Raw genomic sequence first — 6,688 nt, 5'->3', positions numbered from 1 at the left:
GGGGGGGTGTGCCCTCACCTCTGCACCCACAGTTCCTGTTGTTGCTGTGGAAATGGGCCTGCAAGTGGTGGTGGGGGGGACCAGGGCAGGCAGCTCCCAGCTGTGGGCTGCACACTGTTCCGGAGGAGTGGGGATGTGGGGGTTGGGGAGCAGCCCGGCACCCCTCTGTGTGCAGGGGCTTGGGAGCACGTGCCCTGTGCCTAGGCTGGCCGGCTCCCCGGGGGTCTGTGTGCAGTCACTGCCTCATGCAGGGCCGGGCTGACGTTCCCGAGAGGTGGTCACCAGGAAGCGAGCTGGCGGAGGGCGCGGTTCCCCGCAGGAGTGAGCGTGCCCAGAGCATGGGCTGTGGGGCTCAGTCCTGGTGGCTAAGCCCCGAGCCTCCCTCCATCTGCCTGCTGCTGCCCGATGCCCGTGGGACATGGGACTTCTCTCTCTGACCTGATGACCCTCTGAGAGCGGCCCCCTCCCCCATGTCCTCTCCTTTTCAATGTACTTGGGTCAGCTGACGGGAACCTTCATTGCGTCTCTGAACCGCCCTGCCCCTGCCCGCCTGCCCCGCTCTCGGGGATTGCACGGGGCCGCTCCGGCCTGAGCAGGGAGCTTAGGCCTCGGGCCGACGTGGAAGGAGCTCTGGGCCCAGGCGCAGGAGGCCTGGGTGCGCTCAGTCAGCCCGCAGGCGGGGCCCTGGGGAGTTTGCCATGCGAGAGGCCTGGGCTGTGGGGTCTGGAGGGGGCGCTGGCAGCGGGAAGGGAGGTGCTGCAGGGAGGCTGGAGCCGGTACCCCTCAGTGGGCGGTACCCCTCTTCCTGCTCCACCCTGTTCCGGGATCTCAGGGGCGCAGAGCGCAGACAGCCCGAAGTCACATTGGCGACCAAAGCTCAATTTAAGGTTTTTAAAATTAAATATTTTATTGATTTTTTACATAGAGGAAGGGAGATGGAGAAGAGGGTTAGAGAGTTAGAAACATCAATGAGAGAGAAGCATCAATCAGCTGCCTCCTGCACACCCCCTACTGGGGATGTGCCTGCAACCAAGGTACATGCCCTTGACCGGAATCAAATCTGGGACCCTTCAGTCCCCAGGCCGACGCTCTATCCACTGAGCCAAACCGGCTGGGGCTCAATTTAAGTTTTAAAAATGGAACCGGAGACAAATGAATGAGACTCTGCACACTTCCCCCTGGAGGACATTCTAAAGCAGCGGTTCTCAACCTGTGGGTCGCGACCCCTTTGGCGGTCGAACGACCCTTTCACAGGGGTCGCCTAAGACCACCCTGCATATCAGATATTTACATGACAATTCATAACAGTAGCAGCATTACAGTTATGAAGTAGCAACGAAAATAATTTTATGGTTGGGTCACAACATGAGGAACTGTATTTAAAGGGCCAGAAGGTTGAGAACCACTGTAAAAGCGCCGCTCCACGTGAGTCCAGGTCCTCTGTGTGAGTCCGTGTCCCCTGTGTGAGTCCGTGTCCCCTGTGTGAGTCCGGGTCCTCCGCGTGAGTCCGGGTCCTCCGCGTGAGTCCGGGTCCTCCGCGTGAGTCCGGGTCCTCCGCGTGAGTCCGGGTCCTCCGCGTGAGTCCGGGTCCTCCGCGTGAGTCCGGGTCCTCCGCGTGAGTCCGGGTCCTCCGCGTGAGTCCGGGTCCTCCGCGTGAGTCCGGGTCCTCCGCGTGAGTCCGGGTCCTCCGCGTGAGTCCGGGTCCTCCGCGTGAGTCCGGGTCCTCCGCGTGAGTCCGGGTCCTCCGCGTGAGTCCGGGTCCTCCGCGTGAGTCCGGGTCCTCCGCGTGAGTCCGGGTCCTCCGCGTGAGTCCGGGTCCTCCGCGTGAGTCCGGGTCCTCCGCGTGAGTCCGGGTCCTCCGCGTGAGTCCGGGTCCTCCGCGTGAGTCCGGGTCCTCCGCGTGAGTCCGGGTCCTCCGCGTGAGTCCGGGTCCTCCGCGTGAGTCCGGGTCCTCCGCGTGAGTCCGGGTCCTCCGCGTGAGTCCGGGTCCTCCGCGTGAGTCCGGGTCCTCCGCGTGAGTCCGGGTCCTCCGCGTGAGTCCGGGTCCTCCGCGTGAGTCCGGGTCCTCCGCGTGAGTCCGGGTCCTCCGCGTGAGTCCGGGTCCTCCGCGTGAGTCCGGGTCCTCCGCGTGAGTCCGGGTCCTCCGCGTGAGTCCGGGTCCTCCGCGTGAGTCCGGGTCCTCCGCGTGAGTCCGGGTCCTCCGCGTGAGTCCGGGTCCTCCGCGTGAGTCCGGGTCCTCCGCGTGAGTCCGGGTCCTCCGCGTGAGTCCGGGTCCTCCGCGTGAGTCCGGGTCCTCCGCGTGAGTCCGGGTCCTCCGCGTGAGTCCGGGTCCTCCGCGTGAGTCCGGGTCCTCCGCGTGAGTCCGGGTCCTCCGCGTGAGTCCGGGTCCTCCGCGTGAGTCCGGGTCCTCCGCGTGAGTCCGGGTCCTCCGCGTGAGTCCGGGTCCTCCGCGTGAGTCCGGGTCCTCCGCGTGAGTCCGGGTCCTCCGCGTGAGTCCGGGTCCTCCGCGTGAGTCCGGGTCCTCCGCGTGAGTCCGGGTCCTCCGCGTGAGTCCGGGTCCTCCGCGTGAGTCCGGGTCCTCCGCGTGAGTCCGGGTCCTCCGCGTGAGTCCGGGTCCTCCGCGTGAGTCCGGGTCCTCCGCGTGAGTCCGGGTCCTCCGCGTGAGTCCGGGTCCTCCGCGTGAGTCCGGGTCCTCCGCGTGAGTCCGGGTCCTCCGCGTGAGTCCGGGTCCTCCGCGTGAGTCCGGGTCCTCCGCGTGAGTCCGGGTCCTCCGCGTGAGTCCGGGTCCTCCGCGTGAGTCCGGGTCCTCCGCGTGAGTCCGGGTCCTCCGCGTGAGTCCGGGTCCTCCGCGTGAGTCCGGGTCCTCCGCGTGAGTCCGGGTCCTCCGCGTGAGTCCGGGTCCTCCGCGTGAGTCCGGGTCCTCCGCGTGAGTCCGGGTCCTCCGCGTGAGTCCGGGTCCTCCGCGTGAGTCCGGGTCCTCCGCGTGAGTCCGGGTCCTCCGCGTGAGTCCGGGTCCTCCGCGTGAGTCCGGGTCCTCCGCGTGAGTCCGGGTCCTCCGCGTGAGTCCGGGTCCTCCGCGTGAGTCCGGGTCCTCCGCGTGAGTCCGGGTCCTCCGCGTGAGTCCGGGTCCTCCGCGTGAGTCCGGGTCCTCCGCGTGAGTCCGGGTCCTCCGCGTGAGTCCGGGTCCTCCGCGTGAGTCCGGGTCCTCCGCGTGAGTCCGGGTCCTCCGCGTGAGTCCGGGTCCTCCGCGTGAGTCCGGGTCCTCCGCGTGAGTCCGGGTCCTCCGCGTGAGTCCGGGTCCTCCGCGTGAGTCCGGGTCCTCCGCGTGAGTCCGGGTCCTCCGCGTGAGTCCGGGTCCTCCGCGTGAGTCCGGGTCCTCCGCGTGAGTCCGGGTCCTCCGCGTGAGTCCGGGTCCTCCGCGTGAGTCCGGGTCCTCCGCGTGAGTCCGGGTCCTCCGCGTGAGTCCGGGTCCTCCGCGTGAGTCCGGGTCCTCCGCGTGAGTCCGGGTCCTCCGCGTGAGTCCGGGTCCTCCGCGTGAGTCCGGGTCCTCCGCGTGAGTCCGGGTCCTCCGCGTGAGTCCGGGTCCTCCGCGTGAGTCCGGGTCCTCCGCGTGAGTCCGGGTCCTCCGCGTGAGTCCGGGTCCTCCGCGTGAGTCCGGGTCCTCCGCGTGAGTCCGGGTCCTCCGCGTGAGTCCGGGTCCTCCGCGTGAGTCCGGGTCCTCCGCGTGAGTCCGGGTCCTCCGCGTGAGTCCGGGTCCTCCGCGTGAGTCCGGGTCCTCCGCGTGAGTCCGGGTCCTCCGCGTGAGTCCGGGTCCTCCGCGTGAGTCCGGGTCCTCCGCGTGAGTCCGGGTCCTCCGCGTGAGTCCGGGTCCTCCGCGTGAGTCCGGGTCCTCCGCGTGAGTCCGGGTCCTCCGCGTGAGTCCGGGTCCTCCGCGTGAGTCCGGGTCCTCCGCGTGAGTCCGGGTCCTCCGCGTGAGTCCGGGTCCTCCGCGTGAGTCCGGGTCCTCCGCGTGAGTCCGGGTCCTCCGCGTGAGTCCGGGTCCTCCGCGTGAGTCCGGGTCCTCCGCGTGAGTCCGGGTCCTCCGCGTGAGTCCGGGTCCTCCGCGTGAGTCCGGGTCCTCCGCGTGAGTCCGGGTCCTCCGCGTGAGTCCGGGTCCTCCGCGTGAGTCCGGGTCCTCCGCGTGAGTCCGGGTCCTCCGCGTGAGTCCGGGTCCTCCGCGTGAGTCCGGGTCCTCCGCGTGAGTCCGGGTCCTCCGCGTGAGTCCGGGTCCTCCGCGTGAGTCCGGGTCCTCCGCGTGAGTCCGGGTCCTCCGCGTGAGTCCGGGTCCTCCGCGTGAGTCCGGGTCCTCCGCGTGAGTCCGGGTCCTCCGCGTGAGTCCGGGTCCTCCGCGTGAGTCCGGGTCCTCCGCGTGAGTCCGGGTCCTCCGCGTGAGTCCGGGTCCTCCGCGTGAGTCCGGGTCCTCCGCGTGAGTCCGGGTCCTCCGCGTGAGTCCGGGTCCTCCGCGTGAGTCCGGGTCCTCCGCGTGAGTCCGGGTCCTCCGCGTGAGTCCGGGTCCTCCGCGTGAGTCCGGGTCCTCCGCGTGAGTCCGGGTCCTCCGCGTGAGTCCGGGTCCTCCGCGTGAGTCCGGGTCCTCCGCGTGAGTCCGGGTCCTCCGCGTGAGTCCGGGTCCTCCGCGTGAGTCCGGGTCCTCCGCGTGAGTCCGGGTCCTCCGCGTGAGTCCGGGTCCTCCGCGTGAGTCCGGGTCCTCCGCGTGAGTCCGGGTCCTCCGCGTGAGTCCGGGTCCTCCGCGTGAGTCCGGGTCCTCCGCGTGAGTCCGGGTCCTCCGCGTGAGTCCGGGTCCTCCGCGTGAGTCCGGGTCCTCCGCGTGAGTCCGGGTCCTCCGCGTGAGTCCGGGTCCTCCGCGTGAGTCCGGGTCCTCCGCGTGAGTCCGGGTCCTCCGCGTGAGGCCGGGTCCTGGGGGGCGGCGCACAGCCCGGCCCTCAGCGAGTTCTCCGTGTGCAGTGGGCAGAGGAGCCGGCACCCGGCCTCGAGGGCCTGGCCCAGCTTCTCGCTGAGAAGCCGAGTGAGCCCGGGGCACTGGGTGGCGGCCATGCCCATGTGCTGAGGGAGGGGCAGAGGGCTCCGGACCCCACTGGCCATGGATGGGGGGTGCACAGGTGGTCCGAGGCCCCGGGCCAAGTCTGGGGCAGCCCTGCGGCTGCTTTGGGACCCCCTGCCCCCTCACGGCCGGACCTGCCCTTGGTCAGGAACCTCCGCCTACTCCAGCTTGGCTTCCCCCAGGTCAGCTGCTTCAGTGCTGTGCCCCTGAGAGGCCCCCCTCACGGGCCCGCTGCCCGCACTGGCAGGAAGTGTGCCTGCACTGGCAGGAGTGTGCCCGCTGCTCGCACTGGCAGGAAGTGTGCCCGCTGCCCGCACTGGCAGGAGTGTGTCCGCTGCCCACACTGGCAGGAGTGTGCCTGCTGTCCGCACTGGCAGGAGTGTGCCCGCACTGGCAGGAGTGTGCTGCTTCAGTGCTGTGCCCCTGAGAGGCCCCCCGAGTGTGCCCGCTGCCCGCACTGGCAGGAGTGTGCCCTCTGCCCGCACTGGCAGGAAGTGTGCCCACTGCCCGCACTTGCAGGAGTGTGCCCGCTGCCCGCACTGGCAGGAAGTGTGCCCGCTGCCCGCACTGGCAGGAGTGTGCCCGCTGCCGCACTGGCAGGCTTTGGGACCCCCTGCCCCCTCACGGCCGGACCTGCCCTTGGTCAGGAACCTCCGCCTACTCCAGCTTGGCTTCCCCCAGGTCAGCTGCTTCAGTGCTGTGCCCCTGAGAGGCCCCCCTCACGGGCCCGCTGCCCGCACTGGCAGGAAGTGTGCCTGCACTGGCAGGAGTGTGCCCGCTGCTCGCACTGGCAGGAGTGTGCCTGCTGCCCACACTGGCAGGAGTGTGCCTGCTGTCCGCACTGGCAGGAGTGTGCCCGCACTGGCAGGAGTGTGCCCGCTGCTCGCACTGGCAGGAGTGTGCCTGCTGCCCACACTGGCAGGAGTGTGCCCGCTGCTCACACTGGCAGGAAGTGTGCCCGCTGCCCGCACTGGCAGGAGTGTGCCCGCTGCCTGGTGGTGCAGATGAGCCCTGGCAGAGGGGCAGGAGCAGGAGCAGGCTGTGCCCTGGGCCCCGGACCTGGTCCACGCTGGACTGTAGCTGGCCTTCCACTCTTCCCTCCCACGCAGGAGGCTTCCCCACTGACCTGGCTGGGTTTTTTTCTGGAATGTTCTCCCCGCCCACCCCTCCCCCTGGCGAAATTCTTCTGTCACATCTCAGCTAAGCCTCACTGTGGCCTCTAGACCCTGTCTGGTGCCGTCCTGCACCAGCGTGGCATCCATCCCAGTGTGTCACCTTGGCTCACTGTCCTTCCCACCGTCCACAGCCCCGTGCTCACCAGCGTGTGCGCAGCTGCCTGGCAGCAGCTTTGCAGGGGACACGGGAGGGGTGACTGTCACCGTCATACAGAGGCAAGCACTGAGGCCAGGGTGCCCAGCTCCGTCTGGAACCCCCTCCTGCCGTGTGCCAGGAGCCCTCAGCCCCGTATCAGGTGGCTGTGGGTGCCCCGGAGGACTTGAGGCAGATGGCTGTGCTGGGCTATTGGCCCAGCGGCCTCATCACCCTGGGCTGGCGGCCGGGAGTTAGCCCAGGCAGGGAGGAGTGGGTGCC

At 69.3% G+C, this 6,688-nt stretch overlaps 1 protein-coding gene and 1 long non-coding RNA gene across 3 annotated transcripts in view; both read left to right on the top strand.

The window, feature by feature from the left end:
- Window positions 1–6,688, top strand: part of PEMT (phosphatidylethanolamine N-methyltransferase) — a 47,971-nt gene that overhangs the window by 35,259 nt on the left and 6,024 nt on the right. The window lies entirely within an intron of this gene.
- Window positions 5,225–5,950, top strand: LOC106726766. The gene is made up of 3 exons (XR_001362866.1): window positions 5,225–5,479; window positions 5,539–5,676; window positions 5,923–5,950. It is a non-coding gene; the product is annotated as an uncharacterized LOC106726766 (long non-coding RNA).

Source organism: Myotis brandtii, unplaced genomic scaffold (assembly GCF_000412655.1).
Source record: "Myotis brandtii unplaced genomic scaffold, ASM41265v1 scaffold314, whole genome shotgun sequence".
Taxonomy (NCBI): domain Eukaryota; kingdom Metazoa; phylum Chordata; class Mammalia; order Chiroptera; family Vespertilionidae; genus Myotis; species Myotis brandtii.
This window is presented reverse-complemented; position numbering and strand designations above follow the sequence as displayed.